Genomic DNA, 20,089 nt, shown 5'->3' with positions numbered 1-20,089 from the left:
GGGGCGGGGGCGGCGGGGGGCTCGGGGCGGGGCGCACTGACGGACGCAGCCAGGTGCGCGGAGGCGACGGCGCCGGTGAGCTCGGGGACTGCGTGCGGAGGCTGGAGGTGAGTGAGGGGCGCTGGCGGGGCGGGGGTGCAGGTGCCGAGCGGGCCTCGCCCCTTCCCACCTGTGCTGTTCCCTGTGCCGCCCAGGTGGAGGTGGCACATTTGGGCTCCGGTCCCCCGCGCACAGGGTGACCTTGGCTGAGTCGCTGCTACACTCCGGACCTCAGTTTCCCCATCTGTACCGTGGGGCGGGGTGGGAGGGGGCGCTGGAGAAATCCCGAAGCTCTCGAGCAGCCCCGGAGCGGGAGGACGCCCCGACGCGGTGAAGCTACTTACCGGGGCTGCGCTGGGGCTCCGGCCCTCGAGCCCCAACCCGCAAGCACATCGGGGGCCGGGGCAGCGCGGGCCGACGGGTGGGCACCAGACCGAGGGGTCTGCGCCCCTAGCCGACTCTGGGAAAGGCGGGCTGGGCTCGGGCCGGGTTGACCAACATGGGCGCCCGTGGGGTAGCAGAACGGCGTGTGCTGGCTTCGCGTCCCACTTCCCGCGGGCGGGGCGGCGGCGCAGTGCTCTGGCCGAGAGGGCGAGGCTTGCGGGGACGCGGGACCTTCCCGCCGCGGGGACCACCGGCAGGACCCCCTGGGGAAATCGAGGCCCTTCCTGAGCGCCTGGGGGCAGAGGAGGAACTGTCCTAAGGGCTCTACAGCAGATTCTCACAACACCCCGACCATTCCCCAGTTTGCCAAGGTGAGAGACCATGGAGGTGAAGTGAGTGGAGGGCGGGGTTCCTTCCTAACCACTGCACTGTGGATCAGGGGCTCCAACCGGGCCCTGACAAGACCTCTTTGAAGACTCTGGGGGGGGAGGGAAGGGTCTCCCTTGCTCCCTGCCCCCACCCCAGTTTATGGGCTTACCCTAGATTGGGACAAGGGCCCCCTGTGTTCCATGTCTGGGTTGTCTACAAGGGACAAGAGTGAGCAGGAGAGCACCAGACCACCCCACCCCCCACCCTACCCTGACTGACAAGTGGCACTGGAATAAACCAACTTGCTGTGTGTTCTGGAGGCGAGTCCCTGTCCTCTCTGCGGTGAGAGGGTGGACAGAGTGACCCCTGAGGGGACAGCTGCATTAGAGACAGCGGTGACCCTGCTGGGTGGAGGGGCAGTCGGAGGGTGCCTCATCCCTGTCATGTTGCAGGGTGTAGGGTGAGGCTAGACACTGATCAGAGGGACTAGGGTATGCTGGGGTCAGGGACTGGAAGTCGTGCTGGTGCCCACCAGCCTGTCACCAACCCCAGGTCTGCCCCCATCCTGTGCTGCGGGACGGAGCCACAAACCAACCACCATATTACCTCAAGCAGTGGGATGGGACTTCTCAAGGGAGTTCGAAAATGCCTTTTGGAGTGGGGTCCCCTGCCTCTGTCTCTATATGAGATCTTGGTTTGGTTCTTCCTCCTCTCTGGTCCTCAGTTTCCCCATCTGTACAAGGGGAACGGACTAGAATCACTCTATTTTGATATTCAGAGAACTTCCAAAAGGCAAGTGTTTTGCTGCTGTGCTACCCTGGCTCCCACTGTTTTCAGGGTGGCCTGCAGGGTGGCTAGCCCCCCCCCCCCCCCGCCTCCCCAAATTAAGCTGGCACCTAAATTAAGCTGTGATTGGAATCAGCTTTAATGGTTAAAATAAGGCCTTTAACCCCTTCCATCTCTTGTTAGCTATTGCCCTTCCCCTAAGGTGAAAAAAAGAAAAAAAATCCTGTGGCATTCAGGTGCCTGCGGCTCAACCGAGCCCTAGCCTCTTGGGTCAGCACTTGATCTAACCTCCCCATTATAGAGTTGGAGGGACTGAGGCTGCGGAGGGGACAAGATCTGCCCAGGGTAGTACTGTGAGTAGAAGGCAGCAGAGCCCCCTTTTCTTGGGACAGAGCAGCTCCTTGATAGGGGAGGGGCGAGGGGCAGAGGAGCATCTGGAAAAATGGGAGGAGTGCAGGAGGAAACTTTTCTATATGTCCTTGTCACCCCGTGCCTTGTGTCCGTGGTTGACACTTGTCACCCTGAGCCTACTTTCAGCTCTGGGAGGTGGACTGGGCCTGGGTCAGCACACTCCCTCCACCTGCCAGCACTGCCATCCCAGGGAGCTGTATACACCTGCAGGCCCAGGGGCCTGGCCTGGGAGGCACCTTTTCCTTCAGGGCAGCTCCCAGGCTTCCAGACATGAGCTCATCAGAGCTGTTGATGCCAGGAAGGGAGGGACCAAGGGGGGAAGCAGGCAGGGCTGCCTAGCTGGGGGAACTGCAGGCCCCCAGGGAAGTGGACAGGCGGAGGATTTGCAGGCTCTGGCCCCCATTGTCATGTGGAGGCAGTGACAAGATAGGCCAGCAGAGGGTCAACTGGGGTGGGGGTGGGGATGGCCAAGTGCCCTGGGCTGCAGGGCAGGGACCTGGGTGTTAAGCTGATCTCTGCTGCTCGCTTGCTGGCTGTGTGACCTTGCGTGAATCCCTTGCTCTTTATGGAGACCTCAGTGTCCCTGGATAGCAATGAGATGGGGTGGGTTCTTAGGCACCAGGGTTACAATAGTGAACAAGACAGGTCCTTGCCCTCAAGGAGCTTGCGTTTTAACTGGGGAGATAGACAAGAAAAAGAACAGCAAAGAAATAAATAAGGTATTTTCAGGTAGATAAAAGTGGTGTGTGTGTGTGTGTGTGTGTGTGTGTGTGTATATATATATATATATATATAATTTTTATTTATTTATTTTAACCCATCCTGCTAAGATAGAAAACAGTTGGAGGGGCTACTTTGTGTTGGTGGCTAGGGAAGGCCTCCCTCACTCCATTGGAGTAGAGACCTGAGTATTATTTGAAGGAGCAGTCATGGCTGGCTTCATGGAGGAGGTACCTCCAAAACTTGGGTCTAGAGATACGGGAGGGATTTGGTTGGAAGGAAGGGTATTTCAAAGGACAGTAAATGGTTTACACGAGGAGCTGGGGTGGAGGTGGGGTGGCCATTGGCTCTAGGTTATGCAAATGCCTTCATCCCTCACGGCTTCAGGCTGCAGACCCAAAGGAGCCACAGGCCTGTGCTCTGGTCAGAGGAGTGGCTGGGCTCTGCTGAGTTAGGCCTGTGTATGTGTGAGCTCATAGTCCTTTGTGAACTGTCCCTAGATACTGGGGCTCAATCGCTACCCAGTGTGGCCAGAGGGGGGAATCAATGTGGGGACGGCCTCCAGGCCCTGTAATTCCAGAGGCTTACAAAAGCCCTCTCTCTCCAGAATGAAATCTTTACCAACTGGCCACTGCCTGAAATTCCTGCCTCCTAGCTTCATCTTTTCCACTTGGTGAGGCAGTGTCTTATAGGACTGTGACTCCCCTCCCCTGCCCTCCCCTGTCCAGCTTCCCAGGGCTGCGGCAGGTGAAACAAAGTTCAGTCTACTCCTATGTGACCTGCTTCCTGCATGGCTGATACACGGATATGGTGGCTAGACCCCTGGGTTCTCCTCCCGACTGGCTGAGAGGTCTTAACCCTATTATATAACCTCTCTGGGCTTTTGTTTCCACATCGGTAAATAGAAAAAATAATAAGCCCTGTCTTTACTGTTTTGAAATTAAATGATGGTAAATGCTTTAAAAAAAAGATAAGTATTACTTATTAAATAGTATGGTCATGTTTTGATCTCTGTTAAACTAGCAAGCCTTTGAGGAGACAGACTCTAGCTCAAGACTCACATCTCAGTATAAATTTTTGATGTTTGGCCAGGAACAGGTTTTGATGGCGGGAGGACGGGCACAGCACAGTGGAAAAGGGCCTGGACCGCACTTCAGGAACAAATACTTGAACCTCCAGTCTTAGCTGACTGGCTGGTGGTCTTGGACAAATCACTTGTTTCCTCTGGGGCTCAGGCTTGGGTTCTGAGCTGCTATGAAATGGGGTAGGAAGGATGCGAGGGGATCATGGGGGTGAAAGAGCTCAGCAGACACCGAAAACATGGGGCCAACAGGAGGGACTAGGAAGGGGCGGGCTGGATGAGCCTCACAGACAGGAGAGTAAGCTGACTTGAGACTCTTATGCCTAATCTTCTGGAATAAAATCTCTTGGAGACTAAGAATGTTCGACAGATAAAAACCAAAGTTCTTGAAAACTGGTTACTATTTATGGTTACTTACTATGTGCCAAGGACATTCTAAGTTCCTTACATGTCAACAACTCCGTGAAGTAAATACTATTATTATCAACATTTTACAGATGGGAAACTAAGGCACAGAGAGGTTAAGTGGGCTTCCCAAGGTCACACAGCTGGTGAGTGGCCAGATTCAAACCCAGGCAGTTTGGCTCCAAATCCTGGGAACTCAACTTCTGCACAACACAATCTTTCCTGTTTTAGATGGAGTGCCAGAGGCTCAGAGAGGCCAGGCCACCTGCTTAAGAACACACAGCATTCCTCTTTGATCTTCCTCATCTCTGTCCCTCAGGTTCTGGAAGGAGGATCCTGAGGTCTAGGGTCTGGGGTTCTGAGGTTGGCCCTTGAGCCAGCTGAGCCTCTGTTCTCCCCACCTGCCCTCCTACCCTGGGAGTAGGTCAGGGAGGATCAAGTGTACCCTGGGAGGGCTGTGGGCACGGAGGCTCTGCCAGAACCTGACGAATGGGCATCATCAGTGTCATGGAGCTCGAGTGAATCCCAAGAGCTTGCGTTGTAGTGAACTCCTGTGGAGTCTGGCATGCCTCCCATCACTATACAGATGGGGGAAACTGAGGTCAGACAATCCAGGGACCAGCCAGAGGTCACACGAGTAGGAGGTACTCTTCCTCCCGAGCCCTCCTGTCCTGCCTTCTGGGATGCTTAGTACCTGTGGGCTCCAAGAGGAGATGGGACTTGGGGACCTTCCCACTGATCCCCAAGGTGGCTCAGCCAGGACACGATTCCTGATATGGGGCCCTTTGGGAGGGCACATGGAGTTGGGGGATGGGGAGGGGGAGGGTGCCGATTAAAAAATAGACTGTCACGCGCATGGGGAACAAGCATGCCACCACCCAGCCTGTGCCAGTTGGCTCCCCCATGCCCAGCTGCCAGGCCCCACTCAGGGCTCCCGCTGGGGGCTCCGCCCACCCCACCCTGGCTCTGGGCCTGAGGCTGAATGCTCTCCCTCCTCCACCCCTGCCCAGCCTCCAGGCAGATGGTGCTCTCACTGAGTCTGGGTGGGCTTGAAGCTTAGCTGTTGGCTTTAAGCTGTGCCTGTGGGGTCTGGTGTCACCACACTGGCTGTGTGGCCTTGAGTGGGGCTCTTTCCCTCTCTGGGCCTCAAACACAGACAGAGTAATGCTACCAATTAGAGCTCTTTATAGTTTCCAAAGCCTTTGCCAGATGCCATCGCCCATTTAGACCCAAAAAGAGCGCTAGAGAGAGACCCACCGGCCTCGGAGAGTGATATGACCTGTGAGGCCCCCTCAGCTGGAGAGTGGCAGAGCACAGGACTAGAGGCAGATGATCTTGCCAACCCCAGTCCTGTACAACTTCTTCAGGGTGAGCAGGGCCAGAAACCACGGAGGTGGGAGGCTTTGCAGTAGTGACGTGAGCAGTGTTTTCATCCATTTATTTCCTCATCCCGTCAACAAATGTTTATTGAGCCCCAGCTGTGGCCTACACACAGAGGCAGGGACTGAGCGGAGCAATGACAGCCAAGGTCCCTGCCCTCAGGGCTGCTAACCACCATCAGTCAGGGCAGACTGACGCTTCAAAGATACAATGGAATTACAGATGTAATGAGAGTTTGGAGGACAGGCAGAGGAATGCAGCCTCCCAGGGCGGGCAGCCCTCCCTGAGACCCGTAAACAGACCTGAAGGATAAGTGTGGCCAGAAAGGGACAACAGAGAGGGTAAGGACGAAAGGGCTCTAGGCAGAAGCAGCAGCCACTGCCAAAGCCCTGGGGTGAGGAAGTGCTTGGGCCCTGTCTGAGCACTTGAAGGAGGGCCAGCACGCCGCCCTGAGTGTATGGCAGGGAGGCAATGGGGGGCAAAGGAGGAGCGCTGCTGAGGCGTGTGGGTGCAGGGGCAGCGGGGCTGATCATGCAGGGCCTGGAGCCTGCCAAGGGGTCCGAGGCCCATCCTGGGAAGGAGGAGTGGTTCCCAGTGCTGGTCTGGGAGGCTGGTCTTGCCTTCTGGCTCCTTTCCCGTGGGTCTGCACCCTGGCAGAGCCGCCCTGGGGGCCTTCAGCACTCCGCCAGCTGCTTTACCCAACAACTGAACGCACAGTGCTCATCAGGCCAGCTCATCCTCTCAGTTTAATGGCTGCCTGATGCATCGTGCCTTCCACGAGGTTCTGGTGGCCCATCAGGGCCCAGATGCAGGTTGCTGAGAGCAGGGTCTTAGCTACTCACTCCAGCTGAGTGCCTCTGTTCAGGATAATTCTTGTTTCCTTTTACTCCTGTGGGAGCCCGCGGACCCAAGGAGGTCTGGCTCGTGGCTGAATGGAGGCCTGCCCCTGGACTGCCTGTCACTGCTGTCTGTCCCCTGCCCCACACCAAGCATCACCTTCCAACCCCAAAGCCCCTCAGGGCCAAACCCTAGGAGTCAGGTGGCCTGTGTTCTGAGACCAGTTCTGCTGTATGCTCTTGGGCACACCCCTGCTGCTCTCTGGGCCTCAGCTTCTCCGTCTGTATCATAGGGAAATACTCTAGTTTTCTGTGCTCGAGGTACAGCCCATGGATGCAATATCAGCACCACTCGGAAGCTTCTTAGAAATGCAGACTCTCAGGCCTCACTCTAGACCTCCTGAATCTGAATCTGCATTTGAACCACATCCCTGAGCAATTATATTAAATGTATATTAAAGTTTGAGAGGCACTGTTCTAGGTCAGTCACTTTTAAACTTAAAAAAATTTTTTAATTAGGGGCGCTCGGGTGGCTCAGTCAGTTAAGTGTCCGACTTTGGCTCAGGTCGTGATCTCATGCATGGTCCGTGAGTTCAAGCCCTGTGTTGGGCTTGGTGCTGACAGCTCAGGGCCTGGAGCCTGCTTCAGATTCTGTGTCTCCCTCTCTTTCTGACCCTCCCCTGCTCGTGCTCTGTCTCTCTCTCTCTCAAAAATAGATAAAAGTTAAAAATATTTTTTAATTTTTTTTAAATTAAAAGTTATAGAATCTTCTTTTCTCTCTGAAGTTTTACATAGGAAACCACCCATAAGAGAGGAACCACCCACTCTATATTTATTCACATGAATAGGGAGGGGAGGAGTGTGGAGGGGTGGTTGAGGCCTGGGCGTATTAGGATGGGCATCAGAAGGGAGGAGGAAAAGAGACCAGGAAGAGGGTGGGGGTGGTGCTTGTTCCTTGTCCCTGGAGAGCCCCTGACCAGGTGCCTCTAAGAGCCTTTTCCACTCTTACCTCCAGGGTCCTTTGTCTTATGAATTTGAGAAGGTGGGCTTGGAAGGAGGGCACTTGACCATCCACAGCCTAGTGACGTCTTTCCCTTCTCGTCCCCATCTTGGTGTCCTGTTCTCTTCCCTGTGGAATTCCTGAAAGGGTAGCTGCTGCTATTCTTAGCATGACAGGGTAGTGAGGAGAGAACATGCTAGTGCATTATTTATGCCTCTGAGTCAACAGGATTACATTCAGGGCTCCAAGAACACCGCCCTCCCCGGATGCCGCTTGTTGTCACTGCCTTGGCAGAAGGGGGGGCACTTCCCACGACCCATAACCCATCCCTTCTGTCTCTGACCATTCCTGCTCAGTGCCTTCAGCCTCCAGGCTGGGAGATGGGTCAGGAAATAGAATGGTAAGCTGGGACGAGGACTGAGTTGCTTTGGAGATATCATCTCTACATTCATTCAGCACGTATTTACTGAGCACGTATTACACGCAGTAGCTGAGGGCACCCTGGCGAATGAGGCAGAGTCTCTGCCTCCAGCAACTCACACTTTAGCCTGTGAGTTAATGGTGCTGTGTCATCACCGGAGCCTCTGTGCCAGGCCTGAAATCAGGTGCTTAGCACATAGGAGACCTAGCCCTCACAGTCACCCTGCAGGGTAGGAATTAGGAGACCCCTTTACAAAGGAGGAGACTGGGCACAGCATTTATAAGACTTGCTCAAAGTAGTGATCTGCTCAACTGGGGTTTGAACTCAGGCTGACGGGAAGAGAAGGACCACACCAGGTCAAATGGTAGCATGTAACGTTACGGCTTTGGAAAGCCACTGCCCTGCCCAGTGAGAGGAACACTATGGCTAGTTAAGGAACTCAACTATCTGAGGCTGTCCTGTTCTCAGTGAACCGTGAGAAGTCATGTGTGTCCAGAGTTTTCGTAAACCTGCAGTGGAAGGACAGGTGCATTGTGGGCCGGACATCAGAACCATCGGGGATGAGGGATAAGGCCCCAGGGTGGCACATCTCATGAGACTGAGCCAAGGTCTGTGTCTGGGAACTGAAGACCTGCATTCTGGGAGATCCTGGCCAGGCCCCTTGGTCTCTCTCTGCCTCAGGTGCCTAATCTATAAAATAGTGTAACAATTCCTGCTCTGCCTCTGTCTCTGGAGAATGCGAAGGTGCTGGTAGAACTTTAAAAGGGTGCGTGTTCAAGGGATGGCGTATGATTCCGTAAATAAATATATTTTCTTAAGTGCATTTTTTGTTGACATTATGGGGTCTTGCTAGGTACCCAACTGTGTTCCAAGCATTTCCCCATATGTCAATTCACTTCCACACACATGTTTATAAAATCACAGGCCCAGTGGGTCCCCAACGTGGCTTGCTTCAGAACCCCTCAGGGGGACTGTTAATGTGGATAATCTGTGGTCTGGGTCTGGGGTGGAGCCCAGGAGTGTGCATTTGGGATACACCTCCCGAGGGATCCTATACCACTTACGGGTTTCTGATCTGGGCCAGAGAGGAGATGTGCTCGAGGCCTCATGATGGGTTGGAGACCAGACTGAAACTGAAAGCCAGACCTCCGGCTCCCAGTCTGGCCCCTTCTTCCTACCCTTCAGCTGCCCCTCCCCGCCGCCCCAAGCAACCTCAAAGGATGAAGCCAGGGACCAGGATTGTGACAGGCGATGGTGCTGGAAGCAGCTGGTGGCATTTACAGTGCTCCCCGAGGCATTTTACATGGCTTGTCCATTTAATTGCAGTATGGGGAGAAAGGGCGACATTCTTCGGAGTGACAAAATCCACTGGCACATTTGAGTATCAGGTGGTAGATTTTAATGTACCCCTAGAAAGAGGAAACCATGGCCGAGTTGCAGAGAGCCTGGAGAAGAGAATGTGACCCACCAGCAGTGCACTTCACATTCTACAGCAGCACGTGCCCTCTGGGCAGGGGTTGTCTGAGAGCTCAGTCACCTGGACACCCGGCGGGCTGGTGGGAGAGAAATGCATGGGCCCTCCCACGAGGCGTATGCCTGCTGCGTGTGGATCCGTGCCAGCCTGCCACCTGAGGACCTGTGCCTCTCACCCGCATGACTACAAGTGCTTGCAGGTCATGGGCAGGTTCTGCCCGCCCTGTGTGTAGGTGTGCAGGCGAGCCTGCGCACACTTTGCCCCCTGTAGTGCAGGTGTGAAGCAAGCAGGAGGAGGTACGGCTGCAGTCTAGGCTTTGGCCAGCATGAAGAAGCTATTGAGAATGCGTGCGTTGCAGGGTGTGCGTGCACGTGTGTGCACAAATGGCTGCAATGCAGGGGGATCCCTGAGACCCTGAAGGGCGGCGGTAGAAGGGCCATTAGAGAGCTTGGTTTCTCCATCCGTGCCCCACCTCCCCATTAGATGCACCGTCCTCAAGCCTGCCAGGTGCGAGCCTGCCTCGGGACCTTAACACCAGCTGTTGCCTCTGCCTGCTCTCTCTTCCTAGACAGGCACGTGCCTCACTCCCTCACCTTCTTCTCTTCTTTACTCAGGCGTGACTTCTCAGTGACTTCCGTCACTCTATTTACCTTTGCAGACCACTCCCCACCCCATGCAGTCGGCTGATGTCTTATCCCTGCTTTATTTCTTTCCATAACATTTACCTTCTGACTTACTCGTATAGTTACTCATATATTTATTATCTTGCTCCCCTACCAGAATGCAAGCAGGGATCTCTGTTACTCTTCCTGGCTGTGAACAGTGCCTGGCCCTTAGTTGGCGTGCAGTAAATATCTGTTGAATGAATGAGTCCATGCACCACCTATACTTATTTCCTTTAAATTGTCTAGCTTTCATTACTGAAATATCTGCTTTTACCTCTCCCTAAGCAGTAATACGCCTTTCACAGGGCTGACGTGTTCATTATACCCCTCTGCCAATACACATGTGAAATTTACATAACTCTTAAGATTTCAGATTATCAGGGTACTGTTTAGATCCTTTTGCTGCCACTGGAGGTATAGGGGCACCGTTCTCTAGGAATCACTGTTCCAGTCCAGTCCCTTCTTGGAACACACAGACAAACTGAAGCCCAAAGAAGGTCAGGAACTAGTCCAGCATCTCACCCAAATTGTGACAGGACAGATACCAAACCTCCTGGCCTCCAGTCTTCTGGACTAGACTTGCCTCTAAACTGCCTTTGTAGTTTGAGGGACGGATGAGGGGAGGGCAGCGCTGGGTGATCTAGCCTCTCCTCTGGCAGCAGAATCCTCCTGCTGGAGGGGAGCCAGACCGGCCTGGTAATTGGTGAATGGCATAGGGGGCATGGCAGGGTCAGCAGCCTCCAGCACACCCAGGGCCACAGTGCCCTCCAGGCTGTGGGGCTGTGCACGGAGAGGTGGGAGCAGCCTTGGCTGCACCTTCCCTTGTAGGACTCTTGGATCGGGGGCCACTCCAGGGCGGCCTGGACACTTACATCTAGCAAGAGGCAAACGTGGGCTTCAAACCTGGTTCTCTCTGCCACAGCACATTAGCTAGAGATTGACGCTGGGGTGCCCTTGCAGACAGGATGCTGGGGGCGGAGGGGGAGTGAGGGTGAGGGCAAGTTGGGCTGTGTCTGACTGCGAGCAGAATAGCAAGACCAGACCCAGAGAGGGCTGGAGAAGGGAGGACAAGAGAGAGACAGACAGAGCCTGAGCCCAACAGAGTCATGCACAGGTGGATTGTGCAAAAGGCTGACGTTAAATCCCCCTCAGGTGTGCACAGTGGTTTATACTGTAGGAATCACACTGCTGTAGCTCACGTACTCAGCAGCGACTCTGCAAAGCAGATCTCATCATCCCTGTTTTCCTGATGAGGAAGCTGCGACCCAGAGAGGTGAGGTGACTTACTAAAAGTAGCCTGCCAGTGGTACGGGACGCCTTGCCGCACAGGGCGTGGGAGGCGCACAGGCCGCACCTCTGGCTGGACTTGGTAGAGGAGGGCTTTCTGGGAAGGGCAGGCGGGCTGAACGGATGTGGGAGTGAGAGGCAGGAGCCCAGGCCTCACAGCACTCGCTGGCCAGACAACCTTGGCGATTCCCCAAAACCTTTCTGAGCCTGTTTCCTCATCTGTCAAATGGGTTCAACCGCACCCCCAGGCCACAGCTTGCAAAGAGAAAATAAAACAACATACCAACATAAGGATGATACTAAAACTGAATACCTGGAACGTAAGAAGTGCCCAGTAGACAGCAGCCTGAGTGATAAAAGCCAGGGGAGCCCTGTCCTGACAAGCTTGCCCTCAGCTGTCACCTGCCCTGACCCAGGGATTCCCAGAGCCTTCTTTGGCAGGTGTGAGCGAGCCTGGGAACCGAGAGCGTTGGCACAGCCCAGTGAGCCGCCAGGGGAGGCGGATGAGCACGCCTCTGGGGACCGGCAGCCTCCGGGGGACAGGTAGACAGGAGACGGACAGGCGGCCTCCAGGGGACAGGCAGAGGTCCCCCGAGGCTGGGGAGCTCTGCGGGGCGCTCCGGCTCCTTTCTCTGTTTACCCCGCTCTGTGTCTCCACCACCGAGCCCTGCCGTCATTATCATTCCTCCTGCGTTCCTTCTCCCGGGCTATTTATTTTTCTGTGAGGAAGGAATGTGGGGAATTTACCACAGGGCGCTGGCCTTCACTTTCGCTGCAGCGGCCTCTTCTGTAAGAGGGAAGCGGCCCAGACAGATGGCTGAGGACTCGGAGGCGGAGAAGGGTCCCAGGCCGATTCCGAGGCCCCGGCGGAGGGCGGTTATGTAACCCACCCGGAGGCCCCCGGGGCAAGTGGCGCGGTGCCTCCCGTCCCGGGCATGCGCCCTGTAATATACACAGTTCCGAGGAACTCTCCTGGGACCATCCCTCTTCCTTTCCATCTGGTCTTGACTTGGGGTAGGGGTGGTGGAGGGGCGTGGGGTGGGGGTGGTGTTGAGCCTTCCAGCCTCTGCTGGGCTGGCCCGTTGCTTGGAATGCCCCCACAGCTCCATCTTTCAAGATGGAGGGCATATGCCACCTCCTCCGGGAAGCCTTCCCGGATTCCTTCATCCTAATTAATCTCTCTTCTAGGTTCTGTGTTCTCTCAGCACTTAATGGAATATTGTGCTCTTAGGTCTAACACTGTGATTTGAGGTTTCATCTCCCTCTTTGCCCCCAGAGGTGTGGCTCCCTCCCTCCTTCCTTCTCTCCTCTCTTCTTCCAGGATCCAAGAAGGTCTTCCAGGATCTTCTAGATCTATGATCTAGAGTCTAGATGAATCTGAGATCTAGAGGCTGTCTCCCAGGATGAATGGTGGGGCGAACTGGGAAGGTGATTTGGGCTGTGGGAGGGATCATCCTTCAGTCACTTATTTCCTCAACACTTACTGAACCCCTCCCAAGCGGCAGCCTCTGCTGAGCCTGGGGGCCTCCAGACAGGATGGAGGCCTCGCCAGCCCCGGCTTGCTACAGGGCCAAGAGAAAGGGCTGCATCTCGATGCAAGACCCAGCGTGCTAGGCCCTGGGCTGGGTGCTGGAGACCCAGAGATGGCCTAGGCCCACCACACCCCTGGCAGAGGCAATTTAGGGGAAACCATCTCCATCCACCCCCGCCCCCAGCTCACTACCTTTTGTTTCCTGGAGTAAACATTTTCTCTGGAAGGACAGGGTGTGGCAGTCCTTTCTGTACTCCTAAGGCTCCCAGGGCCAGGATGATGGAGGCCGGGCAGGCCTGGCTTACCAGGGCTGGACTGGGAGGTGGGAGCCTGAGTCTGAGCTTGGTTCTCTGTGAACCAGCCCCTTCCAGTTTGCTGTGCACCTGGGGCTGAACCTGACTCTCTCTGGGTCACCATTTCTGAGTCCCTAAAACTCGAATTGTAGATGAGTGTTTAGTCCAGTGGAGCAGGCAGGAGAGAGGTGGCGGCTCCCAGTCCTCGGCAGAGGACCCCACAGCAGAAGTCCAGCAATGAGCAGTGCCCGTAGCCTAAGGGGATAGCTGCCAGCTGAGGCCCATGCCCACTTGAGAGCCCTCTTCTTAGGTTCCCCCCCAACCCAGCCACCAGCCCTGCCTGATCCCAGCCCATTTCCAACAGGGAGATATCAGGAGTTGGGCCGGGCCTGCTTCCTCTGGGCCTGGGTTCCTGAGCTTTCTCAACCTATTGCTTCTTCTGACCCCCTTCTGCTCTGAGGCCCCCAGGCCATCTTGAGCAGAGGTGGAGCACTGATCTAGGAGTCTGGATGGATTGGTGAGGGCTTCCTGGAGGAAGTGGCAGCAGGGCTGGGCCTGGAACCGTGGGTGGGGGAAATGAGTGTGCTTTGTAGGCAGAGCTCTTCACAAGGAGGGGCCCGGGCTTGGAATCAGACTCCCAGCTCCAACTCAGCTCTGCCTGCCCCTTGCTGGCTAGGAGACCGGGGGTGAGTTCTCTGATTTTGCGGCTCTCATTTTCCTCAACAGAGGTTAGGGAGCCTCCCCTCTGAGTTGCTGTGAAGGTTCAATGAGAAAATATATGTTAAACCCTTAGCTCAGCAGCATCTGGTGCTCCTCACACGTTGGCTATTGTCATCCCCATTGACTTTGTCATTATTCTGCCAGCACTCATGGAAAGTACGGGGAACAAGGGGGGAATACAAAAGTGAAGCAGTTGAGGCCCTGCCCTGCCCCGGAGACTCTTGCAGTCTCAGGAGGTGAGGGGGTGGGGTGGGGGGGGAGATGGGGGGTGGAATAAACCTAGACTGTGATTGCTGCAAAGCAAGACACTGGGAGGGAGGAGGCAATGTGACCCACGTGGTAGGCCCTGGACTGGGCGCTGGGCCACCCTGTTTGAATTCTGATTGTGCCACTGCCTAGCTGCGCCTCCTTGAACAGGTCACTTCACCCCTCTGAGCCGGTTTCTTCTCTAACATGGGATGAGGGTTGCTGTAAATGAAGCAAGGACCTGGCGTGTGGTGAGCACGCCCTGAAAGGTAATTCTCACTCCTATGAATAATATGCAAAGTGATGAGGTTATTAAGCGGTGCATATAATACATTGGTGGGTCAGGGGAGGCTTTTTGGAGGAAGGGGTGGCATTCCAGTTAGGTGGGAAGGCTGGGGCGTGTACAAAGGATGTGAGACAGAGAAGAGTTCCTGTAGAGGGGTCGGCGCAAACCACACAGGGGAGGCAGGAACTCACAGGGTGGGCATGAGAAGCACGGGCCATTGGATTTTCTCTGGCCGTTGCTGAGGGCACAGATAGCAGGTTAGCAAGATTTCAGGCAGGCTCTGGTGTCGGGGGCCCTGAATGCCAGGATGAAGACTTGCTGTTTGACCCTCCACATCCTGGGGGGGCAGGAGAGAGAAGTGAGTGAAGCCAGGCAGAGGAAGATGAATCTGGCAGCATGGGGCGGGTAGATTGGCGGAGGAGAGATTGGGGGCGGAGAGGCCATTTAAAAAGCTGTTGCAAAATCAGTTTTCCTGATAAAGAGCTGGGCTGAGTCATCTGTGGAGGAGAGAAGTCACATCCAGCTTCTCCGTTGCCTTCGATGTGGGATTTTCCTCTCTTTGTCAGCAAGGCAATTGGCTGCCTTTCCCGGAGGCTTTGAGAACCGAGGCCGGCTCAGCATCCAGGGGGAAGCTGGGCTGCAGAGAGGACCCAGCTGGAGTGAGTAAGATGAGCACTCGGAGGTGCCTTTGTGGTTTGGGGTGTGTGACTTAGGGCATATGGCATCCCTCTCTGGTCTCAGTTCCCCTCTGGGCATCGAGAGAAGAGGCATGTGAAGACTTCTGCCAGCCTGTCAGTGGCAAGGCTGGAGCTAGGTCTGGGACTCCCATCCCTGTTCTTATGCATCTCCCATGTCCTGGCAGTCCTCCTCACCTTAGTATGAATTATTCTCCTCCTGAGAGGAGGGCTGGCAGTCTGCCACAATTCAGTCAGGTTGCACTCACTGGGACTTTGGCGTGGATGGAGAACTCCCTAGGGAATGGAGGCTGTGTCATTTCCTCCTTTCAGCCCGGAGGATATGGGGCAGGGGCTGGCAAGGCGGTCAGGCCATTACTCAGGCCCAGTTCATCTTCCTGCCCCCAGCTGAGCCAGAGGTTGTGCAGCCAGCCATTGGTTCCTTCCTGACCCCAGCAGGGGGGCAGTTTACCCAGCCTGTTTACCTGTCCCTGTGCCAAGACTCCCGGGCGTCCACAATGGGCTGCCTCCAGCCAGTCTCTATTCCCACCTCTGGCTCCCTGTCCCACTCCACCCTGCTTGGGGCCTGGATACTCCCATTGACGGCAGCCGTGTGAAGAAGCATTTCCTTGAATTCTCTCCCTGTCCTGACCTTCTGCTCTGGCCTCCCTTCCCTTGCCCCACCTCTTTCCTTCAGATCCTAGGTCCAGACAGGCCTGGTGGTCAGCAGACCAGGCAACTACCTATAGAAGTGACAGGGGTGGGAGAAAGGGCTTATCCCTGCCTGAGCACAACTGGAACTTGGGTCTCCTGACTCCCAATACCATGCTGTTTCCACTCCCCTGGACTTTCATCTCCTAGCAGTCATTTCTACCTTAGTAAGAATGAGTTTTCTCAGCTCTTCTCCTGACAGGCAGAAGGGAGAGGATGCATGGGTTGTTCTAGGCAGCTGAGAGGGGAGAGGGCACTCCTGGGGACATCGATCATGACATGAGGAAACAGGCGGCTCTGCAGACCATTATCCAAGAGCACTGGACCCAAAGTCTGGGGCTGAAAGGCGGAACGGTTAAGAAATGAGACTCTGCAACCAGTTTTGGTTGGAAAGATCCGAGCCCTGCTACTTGCAAGTTGTATGGCCTTCGACAGGTCTCTCTGAGCTCCAGTTTCATCAGCAAATTGGGGAGCCTGTTAGTGCTTACCTCTCGGAGTTTGGGGGGAGAACTGAATAGGGTAATGTGTGTAAAGTGTGTGGCACGACCCCCCGGGCTACAGTGAGGGCTGCCTGATCGCAGCAGCCACTGTAGCCCTTATTCTGACGGCTGTACTTGGGGCTTCTTGTCCCCCAACACACTTAGGGAGTTACCCCTGTTGGAGCCAGTTCTCCTGACCCCGGGCAGCTCTTCCTTGTATCTACCCTCACTCCTTCCTCTCCTGAAGGCCTGTCTTCAGAGCTCCCGATCCAATGTCCAGGGTAGGTCTTTCAAGGGCCAGCACCCCAACCTGAGAAGAGGGGGTGTATGGCTGGCACAGGAACAGGCTGCAGCCAGGCAGATGGGGGGCTCAGCGAGATACCTGCCCCCTATGGCCCTTGGCTACCTCCTGCTTCTCTAGCACCAGGGAGCACCGTCTTGCACCTGGCTGGCTGGGGCTTGGCCGGGGGCAACAATTCCTGCGTCTGGGGAATGTTGCATGGACCTGCCTTCCCTGGCGCCCTGCAAGTGGGGGACTCTGGGGTTGGCCCAGCCCCCTTCTCTCAGCGTGGTTTGCACAGGGTGGCAGAAATCATCTGGATTGCTGGCAGGGTCTTGCCCAAGCCTCCTGCCGGATTCCTTTTCCGTGGAGTCACTGCGGGCTGGGGGTGGGGGTACGGGAGCTTCCTTGGAGGCTGGACTCTCTCACCCCTTGGCCTTTTCTGCTGCCCTCCTCTTGTCCCAGAACAGCAGCGCGGGGCGGGGGAGGTTCCAAGCCCAGCCCGGGGGTCAGCAGACCAGGTCCTGGCCCGAGGCCCACTCTTCTCGAAGCCTCTCGAGAAGCCTCCCAGGCCAGCTTATCCCCAAGGGCCCTTCATGCTCTCACATTTGAGCATTTTCTAAACCCATGGCGGCCTTCAGAACCAGTCGGGGGATAGGATGGAAGCAGAGAAGTAAAAAGAAAAACAGGAAAGTGCAGGGACATTGGGAGGTCTGGATTATTCAAACAATGAAGCACTTTCCGTGAGCCTCACACTGTGGGAACCCGTTAGCCAGAAAGCCTGGTGCTGTCTGGAGTCTTGCAGAGCGGGGGATGAACCAGCTCCACTACTTTCTGGCTTTGTGACCTTGGGCAACTCACTTTCCCTCTCTGAGCCCTGGTTTTCTCATCACTAAAAGGCGGATAATAATAGTTCGCGCTTCCATAGCGTTGTTGTGGAAATTAAATAATATGTAGAATCAACATTAGCAATTGTGGCGGAAGAAACATTGTTGGGGCTACACAGGTGTTTATCCTGACCATACCCCAGGGGGATATGATTTGTATCTGTGACTCTGCAGGACAGGTTGGAAAGAAAAATCTGTGGCAGTAGGGGACAGACCGTGTCCAGAGGTCGGGAGCTAATGTAAGGAGCACTAATGAGTAGAAGGCACCTCTTTAGGGTACTGAGCTCCTTGTCGGTTGAGTATGTAAACAGAGACTTGTAACTCAGGGGCATGGTTTTGGGGACACAGGAATTATGTGGGCAGTTGGACCTAGTGACCGCCATCTTTGAGATTCCAAGGTCCCGTGATTTGGGACAATAATCCCTCCCTCTCCATAACTCTGGAATGCCCTGCTGTGTGACCTTGAGAGAGTCACATTCCCTCTCAGGATCCCGATCTGTGGAGTGAGTCTCCTTTGCTAGAAAAAGCTCTGACCCCTCCAGGGAGTAGAGAAGGGTCACCAACGAGCAGTTTCTCCCAGGGAGCATGAGCCCTCTTGCCCTGTCCACTGGGCCTGATGGCAGCGAGCAGTGCTGGCATTCGTGACCTCACCGCAGCCTCCCGGCCCTAACGTCAGTGCTCTTATCACTTCTTCTCAGTCAAGGAAGCAGGCTCCGAGAGGTGTGGTAACTTGCCAAGGTCTCACAAGTAACAAATGGCAGAGCCCGGACTTGGGCCAGGAGTCCTGGTTGCTAAGCAGGGCAGAGGAGACAAACATTGCGTGAGCCACGAAGCCTCTCAAGGCCCCGCTGCGTGGCTGACTCGCCCCTGCCTACGACCCCCCGCACCCACGGCAGCGGCCTGGCCCAACCTGCAAATCCCTCATCTTTCATGGATGGGGTGATCCAGGCAGGAGAGGAGCCCTACCAGAAGGGGGCAAGCGTCAGGGACACATGGGGCAGGTTGTTCTGGACCGGTGGGCACAGGTGTGTGTGGGTGGGAGCCAGATCCTGATGGGAGGTGGTGGGAAGGAGGAGGTTGGGGCCAGAGAACCTCTTCGGCTATGCTGCTCCACGTGGACGTCTTTGTTGACCCTAGTGTGAGCTCTACTCTGTGTCATCACTCTCTGGACCTCAGTTTCCTCACCTCTACAATGGGGGTGGTGGTCAAATAGCTCCTCTGGAAGGGCCCCTGCAGCTCTGGGAGTCCGTGAATTCTGAGCCTCGCTGGCAGGATGCCTAGAAAGACTGTCCCTGGAGACCCATTCAGCATGTCATGGCCAGTGCTAATGAGGGCATGGTAGGAGGGAGGGTAGGGTCAGATTCCTCAAGAACTAATTAGCTTCCCACAGTAGGGAGGGCTGGGGGAGGATGACGGAGGGAGGAATTTTCCCAGCCACTGACTGAGCTGGTAACCTTGGCCACAGGCTATCTCATCCATCTTCCCATTGGTCCATCTGTTCATTCTCTGTTCAATAAGCATAAATTGAGCACCAATGGTGTGCCACCTGGGCTCTGGGGATTGGAAGAGAAATGGTTGCCTACAGTGAACTTACAGATTAACAGGGTTTGACCCCAGCCTGATCACCGACCTCGGGCCCCAGACTCCAATCTTAGACTGAACCTGTCCCCCCACTGACTCTGTCTCCTGTAGTGGCACCCTACAAGGTGCCAAAGGGAACTTTGGGGACGAGCAGGCATCTTGAGCATGGGTTGTGAGCCCAGAGGGAACCGGTGCTGACTTTCGCTTGGCCACTCTGCTGTGTGACTGTGCGTGAGTTACGTACACAGCCTCTGGACCTCATTTTCCACTTCCGTAAAACGGGCAAGTAATGTTGGTCTCCTAGTGTTCTTATGAGGACAGAATAGACTAATGCAACGTTCCAGTACGGTTGCTGCTGAAATTAGCCCAATGTATTACTTTTATGATATTAAAATATGAGAACTTTAAAATGATTATGGGAATAAAAATGGGAAGAAACTCTATAAGAAGAAACTAGTAACCGTGGTTACCTGATTTGTGGTGTGGATGCTCGGGGGTGGAGGGACATTTTTTTACCGCACGCTTTTTTGTTTTTCTCAGTTTTCAGCCCATGTGAGTGTATTACCTATTCTAAAAAGAGGAAGTGTTAGTGTTAGCAAATGACTATGCCGTGAAAGTGTAAAGGCCCCTAAGACAGGCACATAGAAAATGTCCTGGGGGTTCATTCATGCATTCAGTAATACCTACCGAGTGCCCGCTTTATGCCAGGCACTATTGTAGGGGCCAGGGATAGAATGATGACCAGGTCAAGCAAGGTCATACATAGCCCCCTGAGAGCCGATGTTCTAGGTGGGGAGACTGATGATAAACCAGGAAATGTGTAAAGAAGATAATCGCAAATGATGGTGAATGCCATGAAGGAAATGAGACAAAGGGGTAGGATAGGGGAGGGGAGAGTTGATTAGAGAGGAAAACCCCTCCAGAGAGGGAACATTCAGGTGAGTCCTGCATGGCAAGAAGGAACCGACATGGTATTCCATCTGGGATAAGATCATTCCAAGCAGAGAAAAGAGCAAGTGCAAAGGTCCCGGGGCAGGAACGACCTTGGCATTTCCAAGGAATTGAAAGAATGCCAGCAGGGCCGAGCCCAGTGAGTGGAGAGGGTGGTAGAGAATGGGTCAGGGATGTAGTGTGGCCTCTCCT

The 20,089-nt window shown here is 55.0% G+C and overlaps 1 protein-coding gene across 4 annotated transcripts in view; it reads left to right on the top strand.

Moving 5' to 3' along the window:
* The window catches only part of SYNPO (synaptopodin), a 68,759-nt gene that overhangs the window by 37,930 nt on the left and 10,740 nt on the right, over window positions 1-20,089 (top strand). Inside the window, exon 1 of one of the 4 annotated variants that reach the window (XM_045437121.1) lies at window positions 14,814-14,993. The exons of the other annotated variants lie outside the window; for them this stretch is intronic. The gene's annotated coding sequence lies outside the window, so the exon portion shown is untranslated. Of the gene's footprint in view, window positions 1-14,813; window positions 14,994-20,089 lie in introns of those variants that run through there. 4 annotated transcript variants of the gene reach the window in all.

This window comes from Leopardus geoffroyi, chromosome A1, assembly GCF_018350155.1.
Source record: "Leopardus geoffroyi isolate Oge1 chromosome A1, O.geoffroyi_Oge1_pat1.0, whole genome shotgun sequence".
NCBI classification, from domain to species: Eukaryota; Metazoa; Chordata; class Mammalia; order Carnivora; family Felidae; genus Leopardus; species Leopardus geoffroyi.
The sequence above is the reverse complement of the archived record's forward strand: the minus strand, read 5'-3'. Positions and strand labels throughout refer to the sequence as shown.